Below are 20,450 nucleotides of genomic sequence, written 5' to 3'. Positions count from 1 at the left end.
AGTAAAAGTTTATTTAAAAACATTTGTCTTTATCTCATCTAAAATGTGTTACATTTGTCAATGCTCTATAATATTAATTTATAATGTACATGTTTATATATTGCATATAATATTTTAATACAATAGTATATTATCTATTTCAATTAAAAGCACTAGGGAGCATAGAAATAAATGGAGTTTTCCTTAAAATGATAAGCAGCATCTATGTAAAACCATCTGCAAGCATTATTTGTAATGGGAAGAAGCTAGAGGCATTCCCAGTAAGATCAGGGGTGAAACCATTATCACCATTATTATTCAATATTACACTAGAAATGTTGACTTTAGCAATAAGAAAAGAAAAATAAATTTAAAATATTAGAATAGGCAATGAGAAGATAAAATATCTTTTGCGGATACTGAGAAAATCTTAGACAATCATCCAAAAATCTATTTAAAACAATTAAGAATTTTAGCAAATTTATAGGATATTAAAAAAACTCACGTAAATCATCAGCATTTTTATATGTTACTAGTGAAGTCCAGCAGCAAGATAGAAAGAGAAATCACATTTAAAATAGCTGTAGGTTAAATAAAATAATGGGTTGTCTACCTGTCAAGACAAACCCAGAAACTCTATGAACACAAGTACAAAATAGTTTTTACACAAATAAAGCCAGATCTAACTAACTGGAAAATTATTAATTGTTCATGGGTAGGGCAAGCTAATATAATAAAAATGACAGTTTTATCTAAATTAGTCTACTTGTTCAGTGCCATACCAATCAAACTCCCAAAAATATTTTGTAGAGCTAGAAAAAGCAATAACAAAATTCATCTAGAACAACAAAAGATTAAGAATATTAAGGGAATTAATAAAAAAAAAATACAAAGATCAGTGGCTTAACATTACCAGACCTAAAACTCTATTATAAAGCAGCAGTCATCAAAACTGTATGGTGCTGGCTAAGAAATAGTGGTGGATCAGTGGAATAGATTATATACACATGACACAATGATTATAGTACTTTAGTGTTAAACCCCCAAACTCTAAGTTCACAAAAATTTCTGGGAAAACTGAAAAATAATGTCAGAAAACTAGATCTACATCTCACACTTCATACCAAAATAAGGTAAAATGTACATGATTTAGGTATAAGAGATGAATTAGGAGCAAATTAGGAGAGCAAGGGGTATTCAGATCTTTGGAAAACGGTGAAATTTATGGCCAATGAAGAACTAGAGAACACCATGAAATGCAAAATGTACAACTTTGGACAAAATGGGCAAATTTATAAGAATTCAAGTCATTTCCCAAATGATAAATGATCAAAGGATAGGAACAAATTTTCAGATAAAGAAATTATGATTGATTAGAGAAATACAAATTAAAATAACTCTGAGGTACTCTCACACCTCTCAAATTGGATAAGATGACAAGAAAAAATAATGATAAATGTTGCTGGGGATGCAGGAAAACTGGGACACTAATGCATTGTTGGTGGAATTGTGAAGTAATCCAATCAATCTGAAGAGTGATTTGAAACTATGGCCAAAGGGATATACTCTTTGATTCAGCAATACTGGGTCTGTTTCCCAAATAAATAAATAAATAAGAGGGGAAATGACCCACAAGTGCAAAAATATAGCAGTTCTTTTTGTGGTGACAAAGAACTGGAAAATCAGTAGATATCCATTAATTGGGGAATGGCTAAATAAGTTATGGTATATGAAAATAATGGAATATTATTGTTCTATAAAAAATGAACAGCCTGATTTTGGAAAGGCCTGTAAAGATTTATATGAACTAATGTATAACAAAATAAGCAGAACCAGGAAAATATTCTACACAGTAACAACAAGAGTGGGAGATTGTCATCTATGATGGACTTGCTTCTACTGAGCAATTCAATGATATAAAGCAATCCCAAAAAACTTTGGACGGAAAATGCCAATTCCAGTTTTTTTTTTTAAACTAATTCCAACTTTAATATTCCATTGGTCTGTGTTGGGATAGGATTCTCCTCTTATATTAATGGTAAACTAAATATTCTCATTGCAAGTTTTAGTTTCCCCATTGATTCATTATGATCATTTTAGATGACCTTAAATCCCATAATTAATCATAAAATGACCATAAATCCCATAAAAATCATAAAATCAAAAAATTAATCATAAAAATAAATTATAAAATCTAGTTAGGAAAGTGAATTTGGGAAGCAAAATTTTCACCAATGACTTCATTTTTTGGTGGGACCCCAAAATTTTTTTCACAGATTTTAGAATTTACAATCAAGTTTATTTGCAGGGGATGCGGAAAAACGGGGACACTGATGCATTGTTGGTGGAGTTGTGAATGAATCCAGCCATTCTGGAGAGCAATCTGGAATTATGCCCAAAAAGTTATCAAACTGTGCATACCCTTTGATCCAGCAGTGTTTCTATTGGGCTTATACCCCAAAGAGATACTAAAAAAGGGAAAGGGACCTGGTTGTGCCAAAATGTTTGTAGCAGCCCTGTTTGTAGTGGCTAGAAACTGGAAAATGAATGGATGCCCATCAATTGGAGAATGGCTGGGTAAATTGTGGCATATGAATGTTATGGAATATTATTGCTCTGTAAGGAATGACCAGCAGGATGAATACAGAGAGGCTTGGAGAGACCTACATGAACTGATGCTAAGTGAAATGAGCAGAACCAGGAGATCATTATACACTTCGACAACGATATTGTATGAGGATGTATTCTGATGGAAGTGGATTTCTCTGACAAAGAGACCTAACTGAGTCTCAATGGATAAATGATGGACAGAAACAGCTACACCCAAAGAAGGAACACTGGGAAATGAATGTGAACTATTTGCATTTTTGATTTTCTTCCCGAGTTATTTTTACCTTCTGAATCCAATTCTCCCTGTGCAACAGGAGAACTGTTCGGTTCTGCAAATATGTATTGTATCTAGGATATACTGCAACATATTTAACATATATAGGACTGCTTGCCATTTGGGGGGGGTGGAGGGAGGGAGGGGAAAAAACAAAACATGGGCGAGTGCCAGGGATAATGTTGTAAAAAAATTACCCTGGCATGGATTCTGTCAGTACAAAGTTATTATTAAATAAAATAAAATTTAAATTAAAAAAAAGTTTATTTACGATATTAATTTGAGTACTTAATTCAATTTAAAAGACCTAATTTTGTATTTAATTGTCAGAAAAATAGTTGATAGTGAGATGACTTTTGGCATAATCTTTTTATCACAAAGTAAACAGCTGATTCTTAAATACTTTAAATAGCTCTATTCTTTTTGTTTTGTATGGGTCCACCCTCTACTGATACTGATTGATATAGAACTTTCAATAATTGCTGCAGCTGAAAATATGGATTATCTTGTAACCAAACCTCTGGTGATCTTCTGTGAGTTAAGTAGGCTGATCCTCAAAAAGTAAAATTAAATATCAGTTTCATCACTGGATTTCTGTGGGTGAATGGGCAGATCTCCATCAACATGAATAATTAACATTCAAATATTTGTAAAGCAACCAGAGAGCAGAATCCATATAGGAAACACTTTGGAGTTTTATAATGCTTCTTTTAAATTTAAAACAAACATACATTTATTTTATAACTTTTGTAAAATTTTGAGTTACAAATTCTCTCTTTCCTTCTAGACTTTCCCCCATCCATTGAGAAGTTAAGAAACATTATATCCAATAATGGATATATATATGTGTGTGTGTGTATATATATATATATATATATATATATATATATATATATATATATATACATGTGAAATCATGCAAAACATATTTATATATTAACATGTTGCCAAAAAAAGTCTAGAAAAATAGTGGGAAAAAATGTACTTCAATTTCCACTCAGAGTTCATCAGTTCTCTCTCTACAATGCCTTTTAACCTTCTACATAGAACTTTTAGATCTATAGAACCTTAAACTGGAAAAGTAATATACAATGACAGAAAGAGGACTGGGCTTAAAATTGGAAGAGATCCTGGGTTCAAATTCTGTCTTCAACTTTAATAGCTGTTTATTAATTTCTAAAATGAAAATAATTATATCTGTAGCACTTAAATCAAATGGTTATTGTGAGGATCAAATGACATAACATATGAAAAATGCATGGCCAACTTTAATGTGCTATTTGAAGTTATCAGGATGATATCTATTTTCCACACACTTTCTAATAATTCTATTAAGTTGATTCTAGGATCACACATTAGTAAGGGTCTTGAGGTCAGATTTGAACTTAGAAAGATAAGCCTTCCTGACTCCAGATCCAACACTCTATTCTCCCTGATTATTTTTTTTAATGTGCTTTGCAAAAGTTTAAGAGAACTATTAAGTAATTTAAAAGTTTCCCAAGTGTTTTATATATATTATTGCCTAGAGTCTAGAAGGCAGAGTCACTAGAAGTCTTAAATATAGGAGTGAATATTACAATACAAAGGCATTGCAAATGGAACAATCAAGTCTTCATACATAGGTCAACTGGCATTTTTTTTCTTTTGACCATTTTAAAATGTGAACCATAGATAATGAGTGCGATGCACCCTCTGCTGGACATGTAATGTAACTTCATTCAAAGAAATGAATTTAGTGTTTTTCTGCATGACCGAATAAAGTTTGAGAGGAGAGCAGTGGAAAACACCAGGAAATTTTGAAATGTTGCTGAGGAGACTATACTGGAACAGTTCTCTATCAACAAGCTTTCTGGCTATCTTTTTTAAAATTATGTTTTATCATTTTTCTCAAATGAAGATCTATCTTCTCTCTTTTCCATCTCTCTTCCTCCTCCCCAACTGAAAAAGCAAGAAAAACAAAACTCCTCTTACAAATATGTATAGTCAAATAAAACTAATTCCACATCGGCCATGTCCAAGAAATTACGTGTCAATTTGCAAGCTGAGTCCATCTCCTCTCTGTCAAGAGCTGGGTAAGCCTGTTTCAACGTAAGTTTTCTGGAAATTGTGTTTGATCATTGTGATTATCAGAGTTCCTAAATTTTTAAAGTTGAATGTCTTTACAATCTTGCTGTAACTGTATACATTTTTCTTCTTTCTGCTTATTTTATTTTACATCATTTCATACAAGTTTTCCAAAGTTTCTCTAAAACCATCCCCTTTGTTATTTCTTATAGTACAATAATATTACATTGAATTCACATACCAAAATTCCCTGAGGAGTACCACTTTCCCATGTTTTTGCTTCCACAAACAGAGCTACTATAAATATTTTTGTATGTGTATGTGCATATATATTATTTTTCTCTTTCTTTGATCTCCTTAGCGTAAAGATATAAAGCATGTACAATTTAATAGTTTCGGGGTTATGATTCCAAATTGCTTTTCAGAATGGCTGGAGCAGTTCACAGTTCCACCAACCAGGCATTAGTATAATCATTTTTTCCATAGTCTCTTTAGCATTTGTCATTTTCCTTTTTTGTAAGTTTTGTAAGATGTCTGTTTGCCTAAACTCTTGGGAAAAGTTAGCAATATCGAACCTTTCCTGGGTGCTTTTTTACCACTCCCATTTGAGAAATTACATATAATGTTAGAGCTATTAAGGATTTTAGGCATCTTCTAGCTTAGCACCTTCTTATGAAGAACCTGGTATCTAAAGAGATGAGTTGAATTATTCAAGCTGATAGAGAGATAAATAATGGAATAAAATTATCAATACTACCCAGCTACTGCCTTACCACAGCCCAAACACACAGACACAGACATACAGAGTCACACCAGAAAGAATATCATAAAAGGAAACAATACATTTTAGAATAGTCATTATATGAAAAAAGTTAAGAACAAATATAGTATCCCACTTTCTTTTCCTCACTTTTGTCTATTACTGCTCTCCCACTTCCAAACCTACAGATTAAATTGTGTGTGCTTGGGATTTTCTTAAACTTGTGACGGAATCCTGTTCCTTAAATTCCCTAAGTCTATCTGCTCCTTTCCAACCACCTGTAATACTATTTAAATATTAATATTTGAATCTGCTTTGTGAGACCACACTTGGAGAAAGATGTCTTTTAGCAAATGCTGGGAGAGCATTGTTGGGGTGTTGTGAAGAGTATTCTTAATCAGCTACAGGTCTAACTAAAGAATTTCTCAGGTGGCTTTCCAATTTTGAGATTTCTTAATCATAGAAATTCCTACTATGTTCCTAATATATACTATGCTAGGGATTCCTCTAATCTGGTTTTGATTAGAGCAATATGGGAAACTGAGGCTCAATTGAGATTCTAGGTGAAAAACTTTTTTGGCCGACTATGACTACAAAATCAATCTATATGCCCAACAGGGTGCACTAAATACCTAAACTTTTCATCCAAATAGTTCTTCTACTCTATCACTTTATTTAATTGATGTTCTCTAGAGAACACCATATCCTTTGCCTCATTCCCCTGTACTAAAAGCCAGGAGGAACACTGGACTCTTCTTGCTTTTCTCTCTCTCTTTCTTATAGGTCATACTTCTATTATTCCTCCTTAGATGAACTTTTCTGAAATCCGTGCTGTCTGCTTCTATCTACTGACTTTGAATGATTTTAGCAACTACTCAGTCTCCTGCCCCACTCCATACAATATTTCTCTCAGTGACTATTCATTTCAATGATTCTCCAAACAAACCAATACCTCAATTTCTCAAACACCTGCTCTAATGTTGTTATTTATTCCATTGTAGTCTCAAACATGTCTTAAACTTTACTGTCTCTAAGAATTAATAAAGATATTAAAAAACCTGTAATAAACTCATTTCATCAATGAGAGCAGCTGACACATTTGGACTCAAAACATCATTGCACTGGATATCCTGGAAGTATGACTAACACTGAAGAAACTAGGATGGCAAAACCAGACTAAATCCAATATAGCAGGGATTGGATTAATAAACCCCATGTAGTACATGCCTGGTGCTGGGCCAAGCTAACCTAGCACCTTCTGGTGATATGTGTTCTAGCTCAGTATTGAAAGACATGTACTTTGGGATGATGAAAAATTTCCTTTACTGGTCCCTACTCTGCATCTGCTACTATTCTAGGAACGTTTCTTTGCATTTCAATACCTCCATCATGATAATCTATTTCAACAACTTTGTCATCCACTTCTTAAAAAACAAAAAAGATTGTTCCATATCTAAAATATTCAACAAAACCAATAGTGCTTACTTGAGCAATAAACACCAATAGCACAATATTCAAAACTGTATACTATTGAAACATTGCAAATATACTGTAAGCAAACATATAAATGGATATCAATACAACAACAAAAAATTCAAATTTTGAACAATATCAATAATACTTTTCCCCCTGCACCAAAAAAGGCAACTTTTCAAACAGCGTGTAGTTAATAAAATGCTTGTTTATGTCCATAAGTATCACATTTTAACATCTCATTAATATAGTACACCAACGAATAGAGTAAAGCACAACATTTTGCATAAAAATATTTTATGTGGCAATGCATTGATAGTGAGGGAGGAAGGACGGAAGGATTGTCCCTATGAGACTGAGCCAAAATAAAATTGAACATAAAATTGAAAAAGTAGAACTTTTCTAAAATCAAAACTATAAAAATTAAAATAGTAACCGGAAAGCATAAAATAAGTATATCTAGGAAATGAAAACCAAAAATGAAAAATTTTTAAATTTTTTTTTATTTTTTAAAATAACTTTTTATTGATAGAACACATGCCAGGGTAATTTTTTACAGCCTTATCCTTGCATTCACTTCTGTTCCGATTTTTCCCCTCCCTCCCTCCACCCCCTCCCCCAGATGGCAAGCAGTCCTTTACATGTTGAATGGGTTGCAGTATATCCTAGATACAATATATGTGTGCAGAACCAAACAGTTTTCTTGTTGCACAGGGAGAATTGAATTCAGAAGGTATAAATAACCCGGGAAGAAAAACAAAAATGCAAGCAGTTTATATTCATTTCCCAGTGTTCTTTCTCTGGGTGTAGCTGCTTCTGTCCATCTTTGATCAATTAAGGCTCTTTTTATCGAAGAGATCCACTTCCATCAGAATACATCCTCAAACAGTATCGTTGTTGAGGTATATAATGATCTCCTGGTTCTGCTCATTTCACTCAGCATCAGTTCATGTAAGTCTCGCCAGTCCTCTCTGTATTCATCCTGCTGGTCATTCCTTACAGAACAATAATATTCCATAACATTCATATACCACAATTTACTCAACTATTCTCCAATTGATGGACATCCTTTCATTTTCCAGCTTCTAGCCACTACAAACAGGGCTGCCACAAACATTTTGGCACATACAAGTCCCTTTCCTTTCTTTAGTATCTCTTTGGGGTATAAGCCCAGTAGAAACACTGCTAGATCAAAGGGTATGCACAGTTTGAAAACTTTTTGAGCATAGTTCCAAATTGCTCTCCAGAATGGCTGGATTCGTTCACAATTCCACCAACAATGTATCAGTGTCCCTGTTTTCCCACATCCCCTTCAACATTCCCCATTATCTTTCCCTGTCATTCTAGCCAATCTGACAGGTGTGTAGTGGTATCTCAGAGTTGTCTTAATTTGCATTTCTCTGATTAATAATGATTTGGAGCATATTTTCATATGTCTATAAATAGTTTCAATTTCTTCGTCTGAGAATTGTCTGTAATGAAAAATATTTTTAAAATATTCTAGAATAATAGCCTTGTCAAAATAGAAAGAAAAAAATAAAATAAAAAGTCCAGAAAGAGACATAATAAAGTTAAAAGTAAAAGACTAAGACAAAATTTAAATATCACAATTTTAAAAAAGATCAGTGAATAGGCACTGAAATATTCAAAGTTGTATAGCTGAGTTATAAAGGCACAAGAAAAATGAATGCAACAAGTTTCTTCCAACCAGCAGCAATAAAAACTAGGCTAAAAATCATCTCAAAATTCAAAAATATCATTAACAATCCCAGTTATGAGGATTAAAATAACATTTCAAAAATGAACAAACAAGCCAAAAACTTACCAAAAGGAGAGAAAATAACAGAAAAAATTGGAATAACACTTCTAAAATTTATCTATCAGCCTATGAGTATTCCATCACTATTATCAGGGGACCAAGGGACCGATAAAAGGATCATTTCATGTTCTCAAAGTTAAAGTCCTTCAGTCATAAACTACAGCATATTTGGCACAAAGTTGCTAGGGAAGCCTACACATTCTTCATGAGATAGTTAAACATGGTTGTATCTCCATGCATAATCCATGAAATGTTCTATACTTCAAACCTTCCATTTCACAAGGATATGGAGAAGAGATCTGTCCTAGAGGTAAAATACTCTGTAGGCCATTGAAGGATAAATTCTTAAAGTATCTGGAAATAAGGAAGATGCCAAAAATGTGGCAAAAATCTTAGGCTTTATTTCCATTTTTAAAAGACAATCAAGAGGCCAGAAATAACTATGAATACTTATCTCCACTTTTTTCATCTTTACAAAATTTTAATGAGAGTAATCTATAAACCCATTAAATACGTTGTTCTCTGGTATGACCGTTCCTTCTAAGGTTCCTTTACTATATTATTAACTATATCCAACTTCCAAGTATGAATATACCCAGAGATTGTTTTTGAGCCCTCTTCTCCTTTCTTGGTTATCTCATAAGAATTCATGGATTATCTAATTATCTAACACAAATTCTTGTCACAAAACTTCAGCTGCTCCCTCATTTATGCTCAATATTTCATTTACTCTACCCTTAGTATCTCTATCTCATTTTCCACAGTAACTTCTAAATCTTTTTTCTTTCCTCAAACCATGATATCTTTCCATATTCCATACTCACATACTCACAGCAAAAAATCTAGATGAATCCTTCAGAACGTCTTCGTCATTTTCACTCAAGTTATCCCTTCTATATCGTGACATCATGATTTTAATATATCACAGGTCAGCATAAGAAATTAAATGGGAATTTTGGGGGAGTTTTGTGGAAGTTGCAGATAACAGATGAAGGCTGGTAGATGACACAGAAAAAGTTTATATACATTATACACACACACACACACACACGTACACACACACACACACACACACACATATATATATATATAATTTTATCTATTGATACTATAACAATTAAGACTTCTTCTCAGGTACAAAGGGTGGGGGGTAAAAAAATTTTATGTAGACTTTCCAGATCACAAGAGTGCTGAGTCCTATGGAATGTGGGAGGGGCATCTGTATACTTTATGTTTGAAAACAAGGGGGTAAGTCTTCTGAAGCCACTTCTGCAATATCTATTCCTATCTGTGAATTAAGTTCCCAAAGACTGACTGTTCTTACAGTTCTAAAGATAGTTCTGACGTACTGGGTTTCTAATAATGTTGCTCATTAGAAGTCCTTTCCCAAGTCTTCCCCACTAATAACCAGCCAGTCATTTTCTTTTAGCAAAAATATTCTCTAAGATATAATACATTTAATACGTATAAGACAGTTTCTTTTAGCGAAAATATTATCTAAGATATAATAAGAAGAGTAGTGACAAAAATGGTCCCTCTAAAATACATAGTCTTTGATGAGGGAGCAAAAATTTAAAGTACAAAAATAGTAAGGCACACACACAGAACACATTTAACAAAGGTGTAATTTATAAATCTTGGTTACTGGAAGTCTTTGTTTCCTTTGTAAGAATGCATGTGAAATTCAGTAACATGCAGAGTTGGCTACACTCTGATAAACTACTTTGGTAGATGGACTAAATCAGATTAAGAGTAGCCAACTGGCTTTAAACAAATTGGTGAGTTAAGGGGATGCATATTCCAAATATGTGAAGACCTCCTGGCAGAATGGGCAGTCAAGAACAGTTTGTTCTAATGGTTATCAAGGTGCTGGAGCAAGATTGTGGTGCACTTAAAGCAAAACACTAAAGATTCTAAGATTATCCACCTCATCCTGGGCTGGGAAGTCCTCTTGATTTCTGTCTTGTTAGTGGACTTGGATGACTTTGGAAGAGAGTGGGGCTGATGATTTGCACAACTCTGCCTTATTTAAATTCAATTCATACATAAGTCAAGGCATTACTCATTTGTGATGTCATTGGTCTTCTTCAAAAAACGAAGAATGAACAACACCAAGTCCCCTTAGATGAAACTCTCTTCTACCTTCCAATTGACTGACACCTTTGTGGAATCCAATGCCATTACATTTTTTTCCTGCTGTAAAGGTTCAGAATGCCTGATGATTCCTTTTCCCAAACTACTGACTCCTAACTGAATGTGTTATTTCCTATTTGTCTAACCTCTCTGAGTCTAGCTGTATGCACTATCTGCTACTGGTTCAACTCTATCTTATAACATAGGTAATGGAAGGGGGAAGGAAGAAGAGACAAATTTTCTTTCCCCCATTCCTTTCTCCAAAATGATCTCTTCTCAGAGATCTGACTACAACTCTAGGCCTGGAATCCTCCAAAAATGGAATCTTCCATCCCTTAACTGATTTACTGCTTTGCTGGGAAACTCCAAATTTGCTGGGTTTTTTTGTAGTACATAATCCAAAAGGCATAATTTGATCTTCTCAACCAAACAGAAGATATTTTCTGTTTAATATCTTTTTAAAAAGTCATTCATGATGTTACTAAAGACTGGTTCACACCTACTTTAACTTTTTACTGATTAATTAAATGGTAGTCTGGACTATCTATGATGACATTAATTAATTGGTTGAAGATAAAACCCTATCCTTACAATAGTATTGTAAATACAACATGATTCATTCAATGATTATTTTTGACTATTGAAAAGGTTTTTTTAAAAAATTGGTCTGACAAAGTTATTTTCAAACCAGGATCTATTTATCAATATCATCTTTTCTTTTCCATAGTCACTTGTATGACATCTGATTAAATTCAACTAAATAGACACTTCTTAAAGATTCATCATATGTAAGATAATTATTGCTAGGGTATGGGACCTGCCAAGAGAGAGTAAAGAGGCCACCTTGACCTTTGGTGCATAATAAGTTTTCTGCCATGTTGCAGAAATGCCCTTGTTGAGCAAGGGGCAGGGATGCATGGCATGGGAACGGGTTTTGGCCTGAGGGTCACAGCTAGTTGCTCATGAACAGGGATGCTTTAACAAGGCCTCTCACTGTGAGCAAGTTGCTAAATTGCCGGATTGGCTCTCCTCCCATTGGCAGATACCATGCATACGCAAAGCCCACGAGCTGCTTCTCTGAATGGTTATTGGGGATTGCCTACTGTCCACATGCTGATCATGCTTGCAAAAATGTATGTCAACAAGGCTGTGCGGCATAATAAGCTGGAGCTCTTTTCACACTCTGAGTCTCCTGCCTCATTCATTTCGCCTCTGAGGTCAAAGGGGTCATATACTTTGATCTCTTAAGATAGCCACAACATATTATTAGGTCCTTGTGGATAGGAAACAATAAAAATAAAACAGCCTCTGCCCTCAAGAAGCTTACCATCTATTAAGGAGAATCAAGATACACAAAGAATAAATTTATTTGTAAGGAAAATATTACCATTGGAGCTATCAAAAGACGAATGGACTATCTCAGTGAAATGATTAATTCCTTCTCACTAGAGGTCATTAAACAAAAAAGAATAGGACTACTTGTGGAGTACTTCTAGAGGGGATTGTTTTTCAAATATGGGTTATACCATATGGATTTCAAAGTTCTTTTCTAATTCAAAAATTTGTGAAATAAGTATAAATTAATTTAAAGAATTGTTATACCTAATAATATTAAGAAATAGAGCAATAAGGGAAGACTTCACAGACTAATTAGATCATGAGCTAGGTTTTGAAAGGGCAGAATCAAGGAAGAAAGTATGTCCCAGGAATGAGAAGACAGCTAGTATGAATATATAGAATTAAGATATGGATCATTTAGTTCAAAGATCAGATGGGAATTCCAGTTTGCCTGGAACATTAAAAAAGGAATATGAAGAGGGAAAATGAAATATAACTGGAAAAATAAGTTATATAGAGAATTGAGGATTTTTTAAAGTGTAAAACTGAAGAATTTCTATTTTATCCAAAAAAGTATAAGGAGCTATTGAAGGTTTTTAATGAGAAAAGCAACATGGTCAGGCATGTGCTTTAGGAAGTTTGGTTTTGTTTGCACTGTGTGGGATACAGATTGGAAAGAGAAGAAGCAGATTAATTAGGAAGTTATGATAGTAGTCTAAAGAAGAGATAATGAAAATTTGAGGTAGAGCACTGGTTTTCTAGGTGGAAAGAAAGGAGGAGTGCAACAAATGTTATAGAGGTATGGGTTTAAAGAAAACATAAGAATCAAAGTTAAGTCTGAGGTTACAAATTTAGATGGTAGTATCCTTGAATTAAATATGGAAGTTCAGTATGAAAAATTTATAGGAAATATTGAGTTGTATTTTAGATATGAGTAGTTTCAGATACTAGAGATTCTGATAGAACATCAGGTAGAAAGGTCTAGTAGGAAGTGAATGATGTATAATGAGTTTAGGAGAAGGATTTAGAATGGAATTATATATTTGTGCATGTGTGTGTGTGTGTGTGTGTGTGTGTGTGTGTGTGTTACATATGTTCCTATCTTAGCATGAGAGATAGACACAGACACAGAAAAGGATTAAAGGGGCAAGCTATGAGAGAAGATAGGAATCATAAGTAGTTTTGGCAAGAAGACTGCTTCTTCCTCAGAAATTGAAGAAAAGGAGATCTTAAAACTCCTCATTACAGATAATACTTTCTCTTGGCTTTAGTTAGATAGTATTTATCATTTTAAGAAAAGCTCCATTTATTCCTGTGCTTTCTAGTGTTTTAATAGGAATAGGTGTTGGATTTTGCTAAAATCTTTTTCTGTATTTATTGATATAATCATATGATTTTTGTTATTTTTGTTATCAACACGGCCATTTATACTTATAGTTTTCCCAATATCAAACAAGCTCAGCATTCCTCATATAAATCCAGTCTGATTATAGGATATGATCTTTTGTGGTTGTAATTACATGGTCCTTGTGAGCTAGGGAAATTAGTCTAACATTTTCTGAGTCTCTGATCTCCCTAGTTTAAATATCAAAACCATATTTGTCAGCATACACCAAGATAAGGTCAAAATGGGTTCATGACCTAGGCATAAAGAATGAGATAATAAATAAATTAGATAGTTTACCTCTCAGACCTGTGGAAGAGGAAGGATTTTATGACCAAAGAAGAACTAGAGATCATTATTGATCACAAAATAGAAAATTTTGATTATATCAAACTGAAAAGTTTTTGTACAAATAAAACTAATGCAGATAAGATTAGAAGGGAAACAATAAACTGGGAAAACATTTTTACAGTCAAAGGTTCTGATAAAGGCCTCATTTTCCGCCCCCCCCCCCCACAGTTTGTCCTTTGTTTTCTTTCTTTTTTTTTTTTAATAACTTTTTATTGATAGAATCCATGCCAGGGTAATTTTTTACAGCATTATCCCTTGCATTCACTTCTGTTCCAGTTTTTCCCCTCCTTCCCTCCACTCCCTCCCCTAGATGGCAAGCAGTCCTTTACATGTTGAATAGGTTACAGTATATCCTAGATACAATATATGTGTGCAGAACCGAACAGTTTTCTTGTTGCACAGGGAGGATTGAATTCAGAAGGTATGAATAACCCGGGAAGAAAAATAAAAGTGCAAGCAGTTTATATTCATTTCCCAGTGTTCTTTCTTTGGGTGTAGCTGCTTCTGTCCATCTTTGATTAATTAAAGCTCTCTTTTTGATAAAGGCTTCATTTCCAAAATATATAGTGAATTGACTCTAATTTATAAGAAACCAAGCCATTCTCCAATTGATAAATGGTCAAAGGATATAAACAGACAATTCTCAGATGAAGAAATTGAAACTATTTCTAGCCATATGAAAAGATGCTCCAAATCATTATTAATCAGAGAAATGCAAATTAAGACAACTCTGAGGTACCACTACACACCTGTCAGATTGGCTAGAATGACAGGGAATGTTGCAGAATATTGGAGGGGATGTGGGAAAGCAGGGACACTGATACATTGTTGGTAGAATTGTGAACACATCCAGCCATTCTGGAGAGCAATTTGGAATTACGCTCAAAAAGTTATCAAACTGTGCATTTGATCCAGCAGTGTTTCTACTGGGCTTATTATGTTCCAAAGAGATTTTAAAGAAGGGAAAGGGACCTGTATGTGCCAAAATGTTTATGGCAGCCCTGTTTGTAGTGGCCAGAAACTGGAAAGTGAATGGATGCCCATCAATTGGAGAATGGCTGAATAAATTGTGGTTTATGAATATTATGGAATATTATTGTTCAGTAAGAGATGACCAGCAGAATGATTTCAGAAAGGCCCGGAGAGATTTACACGAACTGATGCTGAGTGAAATGAGCAGGGCTAGGAGATCCTTATATACTTCAACAACAATAATATAAGATGATCAATTCTGATGGACGTGGCTCTCTTCAACTATGAGACGAACCAAATCAGTTCCAATAGAGCAATAATGAACTGAACCAGCTACACCCAGCAAAGGAACTCTGGGAGATGACTGTGACCCACTACATAGAGTTCCCAATCCCTCTATTTTTGTCAGCCTGCACTTTTGATTTCCTTCACAGCTATTTCAAAGTCCGATTATTTTTGTACAGCAAAATAATTGTTTGGACATGTATACATATACTGTATTTAACTTATACTTCAACATATTTGACATGTATTGGTCAATCTGCCATCTGGGAGAAGGGGTAGGGGGAAGGAGGGGAAGAGTTGGAATGAAAGGTTTTACAATTGTCAATAATGAAAAAATACCCATGCATTTAATCTTATAAATAAAAAGCTATAATATAATAACTCCCCTTCCCCCAAAAAAACATATTTGTGTCATGGAAGGAATTTTTTTTAATTTAAATTTTATTTTATTTAATAATAACTTTGTATTGACAGAATCCATGCCAGGGTAATTTTTTACAACATTATCCCTTGCACTCGTTTATGTTTCTTTTTTTTTTTAATTTTTATTTAATAATTACTTTATATTGACAGAATCCATGCCAGGGTAATTTTTTTTACAACATTATCCCTTGCACTCATTTCTGTTCCGATTTTTCCCCTCCCTTCCTCCACCCCCTCCCCTAGATGGCAAGCAGTCCTAACATATGTTGGATATGTTGCAGTATATCCTAGATACAATATATGTTTGCAGAACCGAACAGTTCTCTTGTTGCACAGGTAGAATTGGATTCAGAAGGTATAAATAACCCGGGAAGAAAAACAAAAATGCAGATAGTTCACATTCGTTTCCCAGTGTTCTTTCTTTGGGTGTAGCTGCTTCTGTCCATCATTTATCAATTGAAACTCAGGTCTCTTTGTCAAAGAAATCCACTTCCATCCAAATATGTCCTCATACAATATCGTTGTTGAAGTGTATAATGATCTCCTAGTTCTGCTCATTTCACTTAGCATCAGTTCATGTAAGTCTCGCCAGTCCTCTCTGTATTCATCCTGCTGGTCATTTCTTACAGAAAAATAATATTCCATAACATTCATATACCACAATTTACCCAGCCATTCTCCAATTGATGGGCATCCATTCATTTTCCAGTTTCTAGCCACTACAAATAGGGCTGCTACAGTCATGGAAGGAATTTGGAAGGATTTATTCTTTACCTATTTTTTAAGCAATTTGTATTGTATTGGAATTATTTGTTCTTTAAATATTTGTTAGAATTTGTTTGTAAATCCATCTGGTGATGAATTTACATCCAATCTGATTTTTTTCCTACAGGGAGCTCATTTATGGCTTATTTTTAATTTCTTTATCTAAAATAGAGTTATTTAAGTATTCTTTTTCCTCTTTAATTAATCTAGAGAATTTATGGGTTGGTTAGGTTTTTCTGTGTTTTTTAAACTATTCATCCATTTCACTTAGATGATCAAATTTACTGGCATATAGTTGGGCAAAATAGCTCTTAATAATTGCTTTAATTTTATCTTTATTGGATGTACATATTCTCATTTTATATTTGATATTGCCAATTTGTGTTTTTCTTTCTTTTAAAAAATCAAATTAATCAATGGTTTATTTTTATTTCTATAAAATTGGTCTCTACTTATATTTATAAGTTCAATTTTTTAAAATTTCAATTTTATTAATTTCTTCATTTATTTTCAGGATTTATATTTTGGTGTTTAACTGGAGATTTTTACTTTGTTTCTAGTTGCTCTTAGTTGCATTCCCAGTTTGTTAATTTGCTCCCCTTTTTTTCTATTGATGTCAGTGTTTAAAGAGAAAAATATTTCCCTAAGTACTTATTTGACTGTGTTTTATAAATTGTAGTATGTTTTCCTGTTGTTGCCATGGTCTTTAGTGAAATTGTGGATTGTTTCTGTGATTTGTTCTTGACCTATTCATTCTTTAGATTTTTGGGTTATTTACTTTCCAACTAATTTTTAATCTATGCTTCAAAGCATATATTGAATATAATTTTTTGTATTATGATCTGAAAAAGATACAATGAATATTTATGATTTTTTTGTTTCTGAGGTTTTTTCACTCTAATATATAATCAATTTTTGTGCAGATGCCACGTACAACTGAGAAAAGGTGTACTCCTTTTTATTATTGTGTGTCTTACTATTTCGTGTGTCTTTTGTAAACAACATATTAATTCTGCTATCCTATTCTGTTCTATGGTTCAGTTCATCCCATTCTCATTCATAGTTATGATTACTGTGTATTTCCTTTGATCTTATTCTCTTCTATTTATCCATCTCTTCTTCTAATCTCAAAAGTCTGTTTTACTTTTGATGGCTGCCTTCCTTAATCTTGTTTTACTCTTCCTCATTTCACCTTCTCCCCTTCTCTTATGTGCACATGTGTTCCAAAATTCCCTCTATTTTCTTTTCCATTGTTAAAAAACTCTTACATGTATGGTTCTTTTTATGTGTTATAATCTCCCCCATTCTTCCTGTTCCTTATCTCTTCTCCTACTGCATCCCTCTTTCTCACCCTTTCATTCTGTCCTCTTGTCTAAATAAACTCCTAACTGCCCTGATAATTCTTAGGGATTTCAAACCCTACACTACTTTAAGATGGTAGCTGCAAAATCTTCTGTGATTCTCACTGTGTCTGTGGTATGTAAATTATTTCTTTCTTGCTGCTTGCAATAATATTTCTGGGTGTTTTTACATGAGGTTTTCTTTCAGGAAATGGCTAGTGTAATCTTTCAATTTTTGCTTTGCCATTTAGTTCTAAGATATCTGTACAGTTTTTCTTTATGATTTCTTGAAATATAATGTCCAGGCTGTCTTTTGTTATCATGACTTTTAAATAATCTGATAATTCTTAAACTATTTCTCCTTAATTCATTTTTCTAGGTCAGTTGTTTTCCTTATGAGATATTTTATATTTTCTTTTGACTTTTGTTTCTGGATGTCTCATGGAATCACTGGCTTCTAACTGAATAATTCTAATTTTTAAGAAGTTATTTTTTTTCAAGAAGTTTTTAATATCTTTTTTTGTCATTTGAACCAATTTTGATTTAAGGGATTATTGTATTTAGCTTTTATCCCCCTATTTTACCAAGTTGGTAATTCTCGCTTCATACGTTTTTGAATTGCTTTCATTTTTTTTCCCATTTTTTCTCTACCACTCATTTTATTTATTTTATCATTTCAAGGCAATTGGAGTAATGTAATTTGGCCAAGGTCACATAGCTAGTGAGTACTAAGTGTCTGAGGTCAAATTTGAACTCAGGTCCTCTTGACCCCAGGGCCAATGCTCTATCCATTGCCCAATCTAGCTGCCCCACCTCTTATTTTTAAAATTAAAAAAACAAAATAAAACAAAGCAAAAAACCTTTTTTGCTCTCTTTAAAAATCTTTTTTTTTCCTAGGAATTCTTGTTGGGCTTGTCTAATATGCACTTTTTTCTTTGAGGCTTTGCTTTTAGATATGTTCAAGTCAAGTCTTCAAGTCATCATTTTCTTCTGAGGTTGTGTCTTGAGCTTCCCCATCAACATAGTGGATTTTTATGGTCAGGTTTTTTGTTGTTTGCTCATTTTTTTCCAGACTACTTTTTGACTTGAGGGTTTATATGAGAGCTGATTTCTGCTCACCTCTAGGGGATAGAAATGGGGGATATATGGCCTGGGCTGCTTTCTTCTATGTTCTTCTGCTATTTGTAAACTTTGGTGCTTCCAAAATGGTGTGATTTAGGGGAAGATCTGTTCATCTCCCTTCTGTTCTGCTGTCTGGTCCTTGCCAGATAGGGTCCTGTTCCATTATGATTGTGACCACTCCTCTCCACCTTGAAACTGTGACTTGAAATTGTGTAAAGGTGACAGAGCTGCCAAATGGCAGCTTGTGCCTTAGGATCTTTTCTGTTTTTGACCAGATGTTCAATTTCCATATTTGTTTCTGGGGCAGTACTAGTGCCCCACAGCTGGTATCACTTCTGCTCAGCTACACTTTACTCTCAGCCAACCCCCACACTAGTTTCTGCAGACCTCACTTTCTCTCTTCCTAAACTATCCTGGGCCAGAAAAAAGAATTCAATCATGACTTTTTATTCATTTTCCTGCTAAGAATTTGGTGTGACACACTTTTTAAAATTGTAGAAAGATATGTTGGGAATGCTTGGCAAAAATGCTGACTTGAGATACCATTTTGGCTCTGCTTATCCAAGATGGTCTTCTAAGTTACTTTCCAATTTTAGAATTCTACGAATTTATCAGTCAGATGTATTGTTTTAATTAATTTGTAATAGTACCATGAGCAAATGGACTCTTGGATGACGCTAATAACAGTTCCTGCATCATACTAATAGATTCAGAGAACCCAAGCAGTAGTTTTAAGCAGATTATTATTATCAGAAATTATGCACGGCACTATGTCAAACTCTATAGAGATAAATGCATAATCCCCTTCCCAATTTTCAGCTTCCTACCCCTAAATTCCAAAGATTGCATGAAAACCAAATAAAATGTAATTAAAAAGAAAAGAGAGAATATTTAAATTTTCTCACTACACCACCTGTCATATTTCTTTTAAATTTTATACATATGGCCCAGTAGCTAATTTAATTTCTTTTATTAGAAATATGATATCATTTTTTCCATCCTCACTGATAATACATAAATTCAAATCAATCAGAATTACTTATTTAGTTTTGAACTAAACAAGATTGTGTAGAAATCAGTGATGGGGAAATGCCTATTTTGTGTGCAGATATTTATGGAGGAAGTAGGACTATGATTGAAGATACAGGGCATAGAAGTCCAATAAATTACAAATATGCCTACATGAAATTTCAATTCCTACAATAAGGATATGTCAACATCACAAAAGGAATAAGATAAAAATGGAACACATTTGTAGATCTGTAACATTTCATCTAGCCTGGAAAGGAAATCACTAGCTCATTCATGGTTGGTCTTTCAACTTGGTAACTTGTTACCTAATGGGGAGATGGAAATTT

The sequence above is a fragment of the Antechinus flavipes genome, chromosome 1 (genome assembly GCF_016432865.1).
Source record: "Antechinus flavipes isolate AdamAnt ecotype Samford, QLD, Australia chromosome 1, AdamAnt_v2, whole genome shotgun sequence".
NCBI classification, from domain to species: Eukaryota; Metazoa; Chordata; class Mammalia; order Dasyuromorphia; family Dasyuridae; genus Antechinus; species Antechinus flavipes.
This window is presented reverse-complemented; position numbering follows the sequence as displayed.